The 15,734-nt window shown below is 41.6% G+C and overlaps 1 protein-coding gene and 1 long non-coding RNA gene across 4 annotated transcripts in view; one reads left to right on the plus strand and one right to left on the minus strand.

Annotated features, from left to right (window-relative positions):
• LOC119251361 (butyrophilin-like protein 1) overlaps positions 1 to 15,734 on the minus strand; it is a 167,181-nt gene that overhangs the window by 117,630 nt on the left and 33,817 nt on the right. The gene's annotated exons all lie outside the window — the stretch shown is intronic.
• The window catches only part of LOC119252268 (uncharacterized), a 123,439-nt gene continuing 121,988 nt past the window's right edge, over positions 14,284 to 15,734 (plus strand). For all 3 annotated transcript variants that reach the window (XR_008553184.1, XR_005126764.2, XR_008553185.1), the window contains exon 1: positions 14,284 to 14,396. This is a non-coding gene — a long non-coding RNA (uncharacterized LOC119252268). The remainder of the gene's footprint in view (positions 14,397 to 15,734) is intronic.

Genomic DNA, 15,734 nt, shown 5'->3' on the forward strand with positions numbered 1-15,734 from the left:
CAGCGGTTGAGCACTGGGTTGCGAAGCTGCCTGCAGCCTCTGCAGAGCTGGTTCAATCCCCGGCTGCTCTCCGGCCACCGGGAGGAGGGTCCCACATGGCGCGCAGACCTCTCCTGGCGCCCGCTGCTCCCCTCAGCAGTGTACTTCAGTCCTTCTGCCTGCTCTGCTCCCCGCTCTGGCTCTGGTGGATTCTCTCATCCTCCCGCGCTTCTGACTGTACCAAGTGCGTGTATAAACAAAACAAAACAAACAGACAAACAAATAAATAAATAAAAATGCCTCTACAAAATGTGAAATAAAAAGCTGAATAATTGGTATATGAATTTAATCAGTGTTGTCAGTCAAACATGCAATTCTTTACAAAAGTCCTTATTTCAAGGTCACCTTGTTATAAGGCAACCTGGATATCGAACGGGTTGCCTGGCTGTGGGTCCTCACCCGCGCGCTTATTAATAAGGGACTTATTAATACTCCACTACAGGCACACACAAAAGGTTAATAAAAGGTTTATTTACAAGGGAAAAGGAAATAAGGAAAATGTACAACTCAGGCAGAAAATAGGGAAATAAAGTCTTTAATGCGTCCTACCCGATCCGTCGACCTGGAAACCCAAAAAGCACTCTCAGAGCTGGCCAGACACTGCGAGCTGGCAGAGAGTCAAAATGGGGGACCCCTCCAAAGCCCACGTGTCTGGCTTTATACCAACCTGGCTGCTTAACCCCACCCTCAGGTCCCAGCCACCTTCCCTTTGGTGGTGACGGGATTTGGAGTTCCCAGTGTCTTTGGCATTGCCCTGGGGTGGGGGTGGAGTCCACAAAGCCTGTATGGAATTAGCTTTAGGACATCCTTTTCCCACTAACAACATCTGTGTTAGAGTAGTAGTCATAGAATTAGTGGAGCATTTATTTAGATAAGTCATGTGTTGGCCCTTGAAAAATGTTTCCCAGTCCAGGTACAAAAGAAACGTTCTCAGATATTCCAAGTGAGTTCACCACCATGGAGTCCTGCAATTTTTCTTCTAAATGACTATTCCAGGTGACTCTGATCCAGATGTCTTTGTCCATTATTTGAGAAACACTATTCTAGAAGAATTATTGCCTTCATTTTTTTTTTCCTTGGTTTCAACAACTTCTAAGGCCTACCACCAAGTTTGGTGTAAAATTGCTTTTAACACCTAGATTTTATTTCCAAGTTTCTCTCCTATTTTGCTTTAGTGAAGCAACTTTCTCTGACTAGACACAGATTTTAACAATACAACAGGCAGCTTTTTTAAAAAAGACCCCCACCATATGGGTCCTTTCATTGAAGTTGGAAACACCGCCATGTTCTCCTCACTGGCCTCATCAAAGCAAAATCATACTCCGATGATGGTAATTAGAGCAGTAACACAGGACCATTTGTTCCGGACATTTGCTATAGGGGAAGGCATCTCAGGAGCGACTCCCCTCAATGTCAGTCACCACATGGGCATGGGGTGTCGTGGGGGGTGACAGAGAGGCGATCAAAGGCCAGGTGTGGAGAATTGAAAACTTGATCAGGTACCTAGATGTAGAGGGCAGGGATTCTTGCTACACAGATTTAGCAGGATTTTTGCGAAAATAAGTGGATGCAAAGATGAACGCAGAAGCTCAAGACAGTGGCCTGGTTGAAATGGCTGCTCCAGGGGCCTGAGCTGATTCAAACTGCTGGCAACATTAAAGTGAATTTTTAAGTGGTTTTCCTTTTTAAAATTTCATAGATTTCCACCCTGTTTTTTATTATTTCTCTTCTTCTCCTTAGTTTAGGTACACATTGGTTTTCTGTATGTAGTTTTTAAAGGTTGCTATGATGGAGGACGAGAATTCTGACAATTCTGGTATCAAAATGATCGTATTGCAGTAAGTTCCTGTCCCCTACTCATGCACATTCCAGAAATAAAGGACAGTTTTTGACAGAAATCAGAAAATCAGACTTCACAGACTAGAGCCACTGTTGACTAAAAAAAAATAAAATTGTAAAATACAAAATTTAGACATGTAATTTGTCCTTACATTTCTAAAGGAATAGCAATTTAGGTAAAAGACTTTTAAAACTTCACGTCACTTCTAGCATGCTGCCGCATTAAAAAGTCAATTACTTTCCAGGACTTAGTGTGGATTTTCAAACTTGTATGAAGTGGGAGGCCCACACAGGGTGAGAAGTTGGCTCCCTTATTATAATTTTTAATTCCCTGATGTCATCAGCGACTTAGCTGTTCAGGCACCTACTTAATCCCTGTAGAACTTTTTTCTGATTATCTCGGTGCCCCAAAATTTAGCCTGGAAACTTTAGTCTGAATCATTATGTAAATCACTTTATGAGAGAATATAACCTTATGTCTTCCTGATGGAAACATAAATTGAAAGAGGCAATCCGGAATTAATGATTCCTTCTCTGAAGAATCTCCAATGCGGGTGGCTCCCAGGGAGGCTTATGGGTTTTATTCTTTCCAAGTCCACTGCCGATTCCAGATGAGTGGAGAACAAGGGTCACGCAGAGTTGATTGTACGTTTTTGTTTCCTGCCACATTAAACCCTGAACAATTGTTCTTTCCTATGGAAAGATTTTTTTTTTTAAAAAGGCTACTCATTTATTAATTAGAGCTATTAATGATAAGAGGAAAATAAGAGTTTTAGCAGATATCCTGATATTTTATTAAAATTGTGCATTTTTACCAAGACATACATAGAAGAAAATATGTCATTTCTGATAGTAGAAATCTGCACCCTGCAACCCCCAGTTGAATAATAATGAGATGTGGTTGGGTCCACACCCCTCCACTTGCTGGGGGAAGGAGGAGAGGGATGCCCAGGGAGGGCTGGTTGCCAGCATGGACCTCCCTGCAGGGCTTCAGGTGCTGGGGTGAGCCAGGTGTGGCGCCACACTTAACAGCTCTGCATTTAAATATGAGATTGATGCACCCCCTGAAACACAGAGAATTTTCAAGACACTCTATATACTTTATTGTATATTTTATACAATAAAATAAAAGAAATAAATAAACAAAAGAGAAAGCACACTTTGCACTTTCTTATTTTAAAAAATATAGTATATGTTCAATTTTCCTGGCACCAAATCTGCGATGCCAGTGCTGCAGTCATCTGGCTCCCACCAGCCCCTTCGTATTGAAGATAATAGCCCACGTGACACACTGGCCAAGGGAGAGCCCCAGCTCCACCTCTGTGTTATTCACCTAAACTCATTCTTCATTGCTGGCCTGTAGAGATCTCTGCAGAACAGAATATTTTGCAGTTTGTCAGTAAACATCTTGTTAGGGGGAAAAGGCGGTCCCAAAGCTAATTCCATACAAGCTTTGTGGACTCCACCCCCACCCCAGGTCAAAGCCAAAGACACTGGGAACTCCAAATCCCAGCACCACCAAAGGGAAGGTGGCTGGGACCTGAGGGTGGGGTTAAGCAGCCAGGTGGATACAAAAGGCAGACACGTGGGCTTTGGGGCTCTCTCCATTTTGGGGCGCTCGGCCAGCGCGGAGCCTCCGGCCAGCTCTGGGAGTGACTTGGGTTTCCAGGTCGTCGGATCGGGTAGGACGCATTAAAGACTTTATTTCCCTATTTTCTCCCTGAGTTGTATATTTTCCTTATTTCTTTTTCTCTTGTAAATAAACCTTTTATTAACCCTTTTGCGTGTGTCTGTAGTAGAGTATTCATAAGTCCCTTTAAAGCGCGCGGGTGAGGACCCACAGCCAGGAACCCGTTTAATATCGGGGTTGCTCTATAACAATCTCAGGCACAGCGAACTCATCAGGACTGTTCTGGTTTAGCCTGTGCTGAAGCGGGGTGTACCAGAATTGGTCACTGATGGGACCCCAGGCTCAGGGGCCCGTGGCCACAGCCTAGGTGGCCACTAAAAACTGGAGGAAGCCAGCCCAGGAGCTTCCCTGGCACCTCTGGAGGCCACTTGGCTCTGCCCACACCTTTATTGCAGCCCAAGGATGCCAACCCTGACTGGCCTCCAGGACTGGGGAAAGTTGTGCAGATCTCAGCCACCAACTTTCTGTGATTTCTTACAACAGCTTAGGAAGGTGACGCATCGTTCCCTGGACTTTGTTCTCTTCAGATCTTACAGATAATGTGCTGTGTCCTGGGGCGAGCAAGCTAAAGGGGACCCTGCAATTTAAATTGTCCCAGGTCTTCAAAGGGGGTGCTTCGCTGGTTAGGAAGGGGCAGATGGTTAGGGCTTGACCCCGCTTTGCATTATGGAACAACGGAGCACTCAGCAGGGACAGAAGCTTGTCCTGGCCCCTGAGCCCTCACTGCTCTCCAGGAGAGAATCCGCATCCTGAAGCGATGGCGATAGACCTCCTGGCCCTTGCAAGGTGGGTGTCTGGCACGTTGGGGTCTGTCTGATGCTTTTGAGGAGTGAGCCCTCGACTGCCAGGGATCACACACTAAAGCCTAAAACCCTTCTGTTTGATTCCTCAATCTCTCAAAGCAGTTTCTGTTCAGGTTTGTGAGTTTCCCCAAGTTCTCTTCCATTGAATCAGCATTTGATTAAAAAAAAAAAAAAAGGTACCGAATGTCGGACTCACCTGAGCATGTCTACTTTTTTCTAGGATTTTCTTTTCTCAAGAAATTATTATCTTAGTGACTTTCCATTTTCCCCCGATTTCCATACATCAACACCAATAGAGAGACAGAGAAAGAGAGATCAGCTTTTCGAGTTTTCTTAGCCAATTAAGTAGTCAGCTATGAACCAGCCCTCCATCCCTGGAACAGAAAATGCAAATGTGGTCTCCTCAACGGAAAAGTTTCAATTCCGGAATTGCTAAGGCTTTCAAACTTACACCTTCCTGCACAGATGCCATAAATAGAGTAAATATTTAGCTTCTACATATTTTAATATCAGGTTTTTTGAAGTTTTTCAGAACTAATGTGTCACTGAAGGCTAAACTCCTTACTCTCTGACCCTGCGAGAAACGCTTGCCAACCCTCTCCTGGATTATCGATTTGTGGTGTTTGACCCCAAACAGCACTGAGTACACCTTGCAATGGGTTTTCCTGTTCAACACACAATGATTAAGTCTTCATTTTGCAATTTTTTCTTTTTCAGAAAACATCCTGTGTTTTGATATTTCTTAACAGCAAAAAACTCATGGTGATGGTCTTTGCTGAGTAGGTGTTCTGCGTTCCCCCTGTGCAAAGAAATCTCCCTCAAGTCTCACCTTAAAAAAATCCAGACCTCCCGACTTGTAGGATTTGTTATCCTAAAAAAAACAAACATGTCAGCATGCCACGGCCAGCTCACAGACTTGCTTGGGAAGTGTGTATGTCATTCTCTGAGGTTACAAGACAAATCTTCCAAAATGCTTCAGACATGATACACTCTGACTGCTACAGGCAAAGCTGCGGAGGACCCAGGGACCCCAGACTCAAGGGGGAAGCTCTAGTGCCTGCCCTAAGGGCTCACACCAACCCGTGTGCACAACAGCCAAGTAATCAAACCTGAGGGTGCCCAAAGCTTTTAGTCCCTGAGAGGTTCAAAGGGAACAGAGATGTCAGTGGGCAGGCTGAGGGGCACCCCAGGACCCCCAAACCTGCATGCTCTAAACAGGTTCTGCCATCAGTGTCATAAAGACAAAGCATCCTCTTGTGAGAAAGCACCTTCTCAGATAGTGTGTGCACAGAGAGGAGGGAAGGACATCGCCTCCCAGGGAAGCACCCGATGCTGCCTGTCCCCTCGTGGGTAAAGGCCCAGCCTAACGGGGTTGGCTCAAAGCAGGCCAATGAGGCCCGAAAACTTGACAAAGTCCAGGGCACCTTCTGATGGGGACCAGAAAGGAGGGGCAGAAGGAGCCAGGCACAGTTGGGGTGAAAGGAACAACATCAAACAGGGAAAAGGAGTGGATGAGAGAAAGATCTCAAAACATGAGCACCCAAGGTAACGAAAACCAACCACCCCATTACCAGCAAACCCCAGCAAGCAGCCAGGCCTGGGGCGGGACAGCCAAGGCCAAGCACAAGGCCAGGGTGGACGCTTCCCGGACAGGGTCTCTCAGGAGAGCAGGACTAACCACTGCTACAACACCGCAGCCTCGATAAGAGCCCGAGTGGGGAGCGCCCCCAAGGAGGGCAGCAGAGCCAAGGCAGGAGCAGAAGTGGGGACCCCTGACCCTCAGTTCCTGCTGTCCCTGTTCAGGTGGCCGGAACCCCATGATTCCAGCACTTTTCAGCACAAAATGCCACCCCTATTTGAACATGTGTTTGCTTTCCAGTTATACAGAATTTTAATTTTTATTTCCTAAAAACAAACCATACATAGAAAAATACCTTGACAGCAACTGGAATCAGCTTCCAGTGAGTCCAACTGGGGCAGGCTGGCTGCTGTGAAGCCACAGAGAAACCTCTTCTTTCTGTCTCATAGCTTCCAGATGTCCCTGCAAAAATGAAAGAATAAAAGTATGATTCCTCTAGTATGGCATGAAGTTTAAAAAAATAAATTTACTAGGCAACTTACATATTTTCAAGCTAATGATTTGTGAATCAGGCCCAGGTATTAATCCAAGCTCTAATACTGCTAATTAATTAACCTCAGCTGCAGCGCTCACAAGCTGCAGAGCAGGGGTTGCAGGATGACTTACCTGAGAGTGAAACAAATCCATTATTTGAACATAATATCTTTAAAATGGTTGCCTGAAAGCTACAAAATTTTTAAAGAATAGTGATATAAAAATCTCTCTCAAAAGCATTTCATTCCCAAGGATACTAAAACTCACTCAGCTTGAAAATAAAAAAAAAAAAAAAACCCACAAACTTCAAATACTTGGAGATTAATCCCCTTGACTTTAAATTCAAGTCCAGCCATTGCAGTGTTTGAACAGCCATGGAAGTGGCCTATGTGCGCAAGCCAGAGGGACCTGCCTCCTGGAGGAAGAATTTGTTGATCAGGGTAAGATGCTTCTAGTTTCTAGCTACCTCCCTATTGTAGGGTCAAAATTTTCACCCAAAAATATCTTTGCAGGAAGAGTTTTCTTTGATTAGAGGGACTCTGAAGGTTCGGTGGAGCTTGTCCTTTTGGGAAGAGACAGTCAGTGGACGAAGGAGAGGAACTGTGCTGGGAAGCCCCACTGCCTGGTCTCTTTCCTTGGAGAAGGCAGGACTCAGCTCTAGACTTACTTGACTATTTGCCCACCTAGAAGAGCCAAGAGGGTATCGGATAATATCCTATGTACCCTGACACCATAAAATATTGAATTAGGCAGTGAAATAACCTCATATTGAAATAAAAGCAAATTATTGCAAAATTCAGAGAAGTTTGCTTTTATGGAGATATAAATTAGCTAATTAATCCTACAATTTTGTATTGACTTGAAATGTAACTTTGTGAGCTGGCTTGATATACAATAGTGGAAATGGAAATTTAAAATGTACAAGAATAGAATCAAGTCAATTCTCACAAAGCTTATGTTGTAATATTGACCAGATTCTCTAGAGCTTGAATATAAATTCAGTGAAAATGCAACTGGATTTCCATTCTGTTGTCACTTCAATACAACTATGCACAATTTTAATTTATTTGTCATATTCTTATATTTTTAATTTAGTCATATATTCACAAAAATTAGAGAAGCATTAGAAAAGTCCACATTCACCTTTTAAATTATCAGTTTATAAGAAATCACAAACCCTAAATAACATACATCCTGAAATATTTTTTTAAAAAATGGCTTTAGAGGCTATCAAGACTAAAATAGAGGGGCTCCCTGGTGGTGTAGGGCCTGAGCTCTATCCCCGGCCAGGGAGCAACCCACATGGCACGGCAGACCTCTCCTGTCTCCCCGCAGCTCCCCTCAGCAGTGTATTTCAGTAGCTCAGCCTGTTTGGCCCCCACTTTTTCCCTGGTGAATCCTTTTCTCTGGCCTACACCTCAGTTCTTGTATGGGGAGAAAGAGAGAGAGAGAGAGAGAGAGAGAGAGAGAGAGAACTAGGAGCAGAAATGTTTAGTCATGTGAATTATATAACTAAAAGATCAAACTCTGTCAATAGATAAGATCGGGATGATTATGATTACAATTCAAAGTACTAGAATTTCACTACAAGAAATTTCTAGACAAGGGATTTGATAATTTTATTCATCTTCTCTCTCATCTTAGACATATGCATAACCAGTTCAATGCTGTCTCCCCACACATGTGCTGTTGTGGCTGATGCTAACCTGAAAATTATATAACAATGTTAATTCAATCAAAAAGCAAGCATTAACACAGAATTGAGTTCTCTTGGCATATTTCAAATCACAGAAAAATCACCAAACTTCTAAATAAAGACCTAAAACATCTCTAATATATATATATATATATATAAAACACAGAGAAAGAAAAGACACTCCAAGTAGCTGGGAGTCAATATGGAACCATGATGTAAAAAGATCCAAGATATTTCCTCAAACACCCCCCAACCCCAATAAAATATAAATTTCACGAAGGAAGGACACATCACATTCAAATCTGTATTCCGTGGTCAGAGAAGAGTTTGTCTCATAGTAAATGATCACTGCATATTTGTTTAATGACTGGATTGAAGAATATCTGTGTGTGTGTGTGTGTGTGTGTGTGTGTGTGAGAGAGAGAGAGAGAGGGAGGGAGGGAGGGGGGACGAGATTCTTAGGGAGTTTTAAAAATACCTGAAAATATTCCTAGACTTTCCTTAAAAGTTTGTGTTGGAAATGAAAGCATTCATTCAATACATTACTGTTTGCTGACTGCCTATTGAGTGTCAGGGGCTTTAATGGTGAAAATGTTTGTTTTTAAGCTGTCACTCCCATAAATTATCATCACTGGGGAAGGCTGATGAAAGGGACAGTCGTCAAGCTCATGTGGCGCTTGCTAAGATAGGAACTGGAGAACAGGAGGCAGCAGACACTGCTGAGCTGGAGTGAGGGCGTGAGGCACCCAGGAACAGTAATGAATGAGGCAGCAGTTCTGGAGATGAAGGTGAAGATAGAGGGAAGAGTCCAGGGACTTGGGGTTGAAGCAATCCAGGGCAGTCGGTTTAGTTAGCAAGACCAATAACCCCCTAGACCATGATAGTGCTCTTGAGCCGTGGTCTCGAAGGAACTGCAGCAGCATCATTTGTAGAGAGAAATAATTTACAAGAGAACAGAGATCTTTAGGGTCGACATTGTCCAGTGTCCAGGGCAGAAGTGGTGGGGTTGAAACCATCACAACAGCAGTGAGAGGACAGAGAGAGATGGAGAGATTTCAACCTAGGAAGGTGGTATGTGGTAGGTAGAGAAACATTGAATTATCAATGATTTTATAGGGTTTCACATGTACCATCAATGCAATTTAATGCTTATTGGCAGAATTGTGGAATTCTAAACAGCCAGTGTGGAGAGAAAGTTTCTGGCTAGTGGGTCACTGACAATGATGTGATTATAATGGAAATTTTGGGATTAATAAAGCTTTGAAAGAGTGATTCTTTGTTTGTTATCTTAAACTTTCCAAAGCCAAAAGTAATAAACTGAAAAGACATTCAAACTTTCATTCTCTGTAAAAGATGTGGCTTCTAAAATTGATTGTCTTCTGGGGTTGTGTTTGTTGGATGCATATGTTTGCTAAGAAAATAGTGTGGTTTGGAGAATTCTTTTAACCTTATTTAGATAAGACTTATTTAGTGAAGAATAAATTCAAGAATTGCATTTTTGTAACAAACACACACACAGGGGCCAGTAATTGGTGGCATGTGTGAAAACAGTAGTGCTAGATTTATATTTACAGCACACTTTTCAATAAAAATATTTATTATGAGAGACATTTTCCTATGTCACTTGCAATTTTTCAGGACCACTGGCAAAATTTAGTACAAGGTGAAGATCACTTTTCCAGAAACGACAAAAAATACGTGCATAGTCATGATTTTACGATGACCTATCCTATGTGGACGATTCATAATTTCTTCAGCATGAGGTGAGGTGGGCTGTTTATCACTAGAAATAGAAAAGAACTAAAGGCAGCCCAGGCAGAGATTCTGTATTTTCATTCTTTTTAAAAGATGTGATTTCACGAGCTGTGAACCTATATCCCTAAACCACTTACAGTGTAAACTAATGTTACCTCAATAAAAAAATACGTTTTTATACATATGTGATGAAATAGAGGACAATTGTACATCATAAAACCCATACTAAAAAGGATTTCAAACATACACTAATTTTAACAGCATATTTAATGCTTAATATAATTGAGCTCATTATAGCAATCCAGTTTCCACAGCTCTCCTTTTAACACAAAACCAAAAATGGCACCACTTTTTCCACAGAACTTGCTCATGCTATAGTGAAATTTCTATGTATCTGTCAAGCTGTCTTTCCCTCACTGGAGAGCCTGTCAGAAATAATCATTTCATGATCTCACATTCACAAAGGTGCAAAGCCCAGATATGCTTGCCTTTTGAACGTCAAAAATCGTGCCGACACAAGCCTCTTCATCAAGGACTGTGGACACCAACCCCTTGCTCCCAATGTTTTTGTTCTGTGTTTTATTCAAGAGAAGGACCTGCCACTTAGATTATGCGCAAGTTTTCAGAAATGTAGCCAGAATAATTTATTGCTTTACTGTGATGTTAGATAAGAAATTCTTCTACTATATCACTGGATATTTTGTAAATATTTAGAATTCCTAATCTAATGTTATTGATAGTTTCACTTAAAAAGGTCAACACTCTCAAGCTCCTTGTTTAAACAAGAAACCTGTCCTCTCACTGCATGTCGGAAAAGAAGGAAATGACAATAATACTCCTATGCTTCAATAAGAAAGCCCAGAACATGCATATACCGGAGAACGCAGAGCTGTCAGTCTACATATTATTATAGACAATACATAATTAAATAAATCATTCGAATTAATGACACAGATCTCAGGGATTAAATACCATTCCACAGTTTCCAGAGCCTAGGGGTCCTACATAGCTCTTTTATTAGAAATTGTATTTGCAAGAAAGTTTAGATTATGTAGAATAGCATCTGCTTTTCTGCAGCTGTAAGGAAAGTAGTATATATATTTCTGTATTTCCTTCCTCATCTTCACGATCTGTATTCCCCAACATTTAGTAGGTTTCAGCGCCAAGACAAAATGCTGTGATTCTGTTTGTTGGAGTAATGGACATGATAGCATAGTTTCTAGCTGCACAAGATAATTCCCACCATGCTTCTTCCAAGAAATACTGATAAAATTTCCAGTGGTGCAACATTCAAATCAGTATGAGAAGGACATGATTTCATTGAGAAAAATTCCAATATCTATGCTAATTTCGCAAGATTGCACAACAGATGTTCATTTAGGATATAGCCTTAATGGGAATTATAAAGAGACCTACCAGCAGATTTTACCTCTGCTGTTGACTCATAAAGTATTTGTTAAAAATATGAACCAGGTGTTCTTGTAAGGCTGGGATATGAATCTGGAACGTGAGAGTAGGGCCAGAGCTCACCTTTTCCCTCTCCTTCCTGCCTCCCTCACTCTCTCCTTCCTGCCCTTCTTTCTTGCTTTCTTTCTGAAATCTCCTTACTTCTAACCCATGCAGTGAACAAATAGCTAGATAGCTGGAAGTAAAGGAAAAAGTCAGAAAAGGGTTTTATTTGTAGAACTAAGGACTAGTTCACTCCCTAGGTAAGTCCAGCCAGTGATCAGCATGCCCGAATTCCAATTCAGACTCCATTCCTGGTTAACTCTGCAAATTTAAATAAATTACTCAGCCTCCACTAAATAGGATTTTCCTTATCGTTATCACAAGAACTGTAATGATATCCCTGCGCTGGGGAGAGGATTAACAGATCAGGAGAGTGCAATATTTAGAAGAGTGTGTGGTAAGGTATTTTTCTTTTCTAAGGCTGTTATTCTGAGTTTACTGTCATTGCGTTGATCACAGTTATTATTATAATGTTAATGTTGGCATTGAAACTCACACTCAGTGAGTTCCAGTGGAAAAATAATGATTCCTTGGCACATTCATAAAAAGTATAAAATTAGTGATACAATGCCACCCAGCAGCAAGGCAAGAGTGACTTGTCCTGGTTGGAGTAAGTTGTGACACGCTGCTTATTTCATGTGAAAACCAAGAGCAGACAAACAAAAACAAGAGCAAGCCAGTCACACAACTTCTTTCCTTGCTCACTTGGTGGTTTTCCAATGAGAGGACACACAGGTGGACCCACACTTCCTTCTGATTCTGAGTTACTACCCAAACATTTCCATGCTGAAAGAAATGCTGCATTGGCACATAACACCTCAAAGATGTGAAGGCCTTTGGGCAAAAAATAATAGCAGATTGTTTGTTAGAGTAAATAATAAAAAGGGCTATATAGAGAATTTGATACATTTTAAATGGATATTCTCTTTTTTGTAGTTTCTATTCTGAAGCCAATAAAATCTTAATGTGGGTCTTTGTTTTTATTACTTACTACTTATTCCTTCTATCTATATTCGAACTCCAATATTCTGTCACCTCCCACTTACAAGTGTCAATCCTCCACCCCTTCATTGATTCATCCCTATGGCTCACTTCTTTCAAAATATGTTTTAATACTACTTTGGAAGGCAGATCAAAATGATAAGATCTTAAACAAAAGGTTATCTATATTGAATTGTCAAAGATAGAAATAATGCACAAGACAGAGCACAGAGAGGTGTTCTGTATAGGTTGAAAATTTGAGGAATATTAATGAAGAAAATGTGAAAGTGTATGGAATTTCCTGTCTCGATGTATATGTAAGGACAAGAGAGAGAAATAAGTGAAACAGTAATAATTTAAAATATAACGATACCTGAACAGAAGGGATTCCTCTTCCTTCATCTGCAGTGTTTCCTTCCACAGATAATGACTTCACCTGTATCTACTCTTCACACAGCTGCTAAAGCTTCCTTTTCAACTATGCACTTCCGAGTCATTGGCACAGAAGCTTCATACTTGGGAATTATATGGTTTCTTCAAATGTTTTCCAGAATCTGTAGTGAATTTTGTGCCACCCAAATCCGTTCTACTGTCCATACTCCCCCGCCCCGCCCCCGCCTTGGAAGCCCTGCACTCGCACAGACTAAGTTGCTTATTGTTGCTCTAAATCATCCCATGCCTTGTTCAGTTCTTTTTCCTCATTCAAGAAATCTCTTGCTTTCTGCCTTGAAACATGATACCAGTTTTCAAGAATCATGTCAAACTCATGAACTTACATACAACATCTCTTAATACTGACCCTACCTTTAATCAGCATGGAATTCCACTAATCCTACCCAGCACGGAACTTCCCCTTTATCACCACTATTTCTTATTTCCCAATACTCATCAGCACGCCTGTTCGGTTTTTCTTTCTCTCACATTCTTATCACTGGCTCATGGTAAGCTCACTCTGGGGTACTCTACTCCCCATACCCCAGGCATTTTCAGGGTAGGGGTGGCAGATTATTTATAAAATAATAAAATAATAGTAGAAACTATTATTCATAATATCTTGAATAAAATAGAGAAAAAAAAAGCAGTTAAAGAATTTGCTTAAAGGCTGGCATTTAACTGATGTTCCCAATTTGCCACATGAAGAATCATAAAGGTATTCTGACATCTATCCACAAAAATCTGAGCTCTTTTGTCCTTCAATACTGGGACCCTGACGTGAAGCTTACAGGGAAAGCTGTGTGCATTCTTGCTGTCTTATGAGCATTGCCTATTCATAGTCTGCATATCCTAAGTGATACCTAGCAGAACTCCATTGTATATTTCACACTTCCCACTTAGCCAGAGCTATTGATATTCAATGAATCCCATTTAAAATGCCTGGTTTTATTATCGCAGTCATCAAAAAGTCTAACTATATCAACTCCTTGCTTAAAATATTTAATTGTTCACCTTGACACCAGAACTAAAATCATAAATCCCCTGAGGGGTGCATTTACCAGATACAATTCATAACACCCCAGATTCATGCATTTGCCTTTTTGCAGGTGGGACAATAAAAGCAGAGGCTTCTGCTGTTCAGAGTCCTTGTTGCTGCCCCTGTGGGGGAGCCAGGATGTTTTTCCTGTTGTGCGAACAGACACACTGACTAGGCTCATAGGGGCTGGAGCTGGGAGAGAGGGGGTTTCACTGCTTCTGGTGACAAATGTGGAGAAATCGGGGAGCCTTTGATTGATGGGAGAGGACTTTGATTGATCTGAGACTGAGCAGCTGCGGGCGCCAGCTGCTGGATCGTCCCCTGGACAGCGGCCTGGTCGAGGACGCCGCGCGTGCCGGGCGCTACTTCACCGTTTTGACGGTTTGAGTCAGTGGGGCCTGACGGTCATAAAAGCAGCCGGTAGAGGCCGTTGTCCAAGAAGAGCAGCTTGGGGTGCAGAGAGGGGAGGTCCCCAAACCTCAAAGGCGTGTGGGCAGAAGGTAAGGAGCATTGGCTAGAATGATGCCAGGCCCTAATTCCCCGCCCCTGACTGAAGGACTTTCTCGGTGGTGCTGAGAGTGGGTTGTCCGGGAGCCTGCCCGTGTGGCTGGCTTCGTCACTGAGCAGGGCCTGGGGGCGTGGGGGAGGCGTCCAGGTTCAGTGATTTCGTTTCCGATGCTTTATCGATGTCCCTTGAACACAGGCAGCGACACCTGCTACAGATCACACGCCGGGCATTGATCCTGCAACGCTAACTTGTTGCTTGTCACTGGCTGTCCCAGCAGGCTGGTTACCTGAGGGCTTGTCAATACAAAGCTCCAAAGTACATACACACCTTCATTTTCCACCTTTATCCTGTGCACTTAACATTCACAGTCTGTTTAACTTCACTGCGGATTAGCGTGAAAGGGTCCGAGCGCTCCCTAACACTCCCTTACTTGCCAGAATTCATCCTAAGGAAAAGATTTTCTCAAAATTCAGTCTTGCTCACTGAAGCTGGAAAGTTCATTTGCAAATTCTCTCACTGACATCGATACCATAAAAAAGCAAACGGATTGCATGGTGTGGTAAAATGGAGCATTCAAGAGAAATAGTAGTGGGGCCATTGATATAAAAAGATTGAACTGGAAATTTCCTCTGACTCTAAATTATTCCTGAACATGGATGTGTTCCTGTGCACTAATACCTATTATTTTTCTTTTCTGAAAGAAATTCATAAAAGACTTACATCGTTGCCATCGTAGATGCAGACAATAGATACAAATATACTGGAATAAATTCCTTTGTTAATTAGGTTGCCTGGAATCTTCCATGCTTAAATTTCTTCATCTGTCAATGGGGATGTTAACTCACTAACCTTATTTGATTGTTGTAATATATAAATACTTTGGAATACAACTGAATACTTAATATATTATTTGACAGTGACATGCATAGGCAATCATTGGTTTTTCATCTCTCTAATTTTAGATATTTAATTTGTTTAAATTTTTACATATTTTAAAAACTATTCTTATCATATTATTGACAGAAATAAATTATCATTATAAAATAAAAAATAACAGACATATAAGCCCCAACATATATAGGTGCATTTGTCTAAGACAAAAATCACCAATAGCCTATGAAAGATAGTATGTATATTGATCAGCACATTAGAGAGTCTTCTAATAGACAATTACTTTCTTTAAGAATAGGATTGTCTCTGAAATATATATACTACCTGCAAGTATTTGATTAAAGGAGCTTGGGAAATATTGCAGCATATATTTAAACTTCTCCAAATAATGAGTCAGAGTGAAAGATAAGAATGTAAAGCGAACCAATTTATGAGCAAG

Source organism: Talpa occidentalis, unplaced genomic scaffold (assembly GCF_014898055.3).
Source record: "Talpa occidentalis isolate TD23 unplaced genomic scaffold, MPIMG_talOcc4v2.1 talOcc4.2, whole genome shotgun sequence".
Classification (NCBI taxonomy): Eukaryota; Metazoa; Chordata; class Mammalia; order Eulipotyphla; family Talpidae; genus Talpa; species Talpa occidentalis.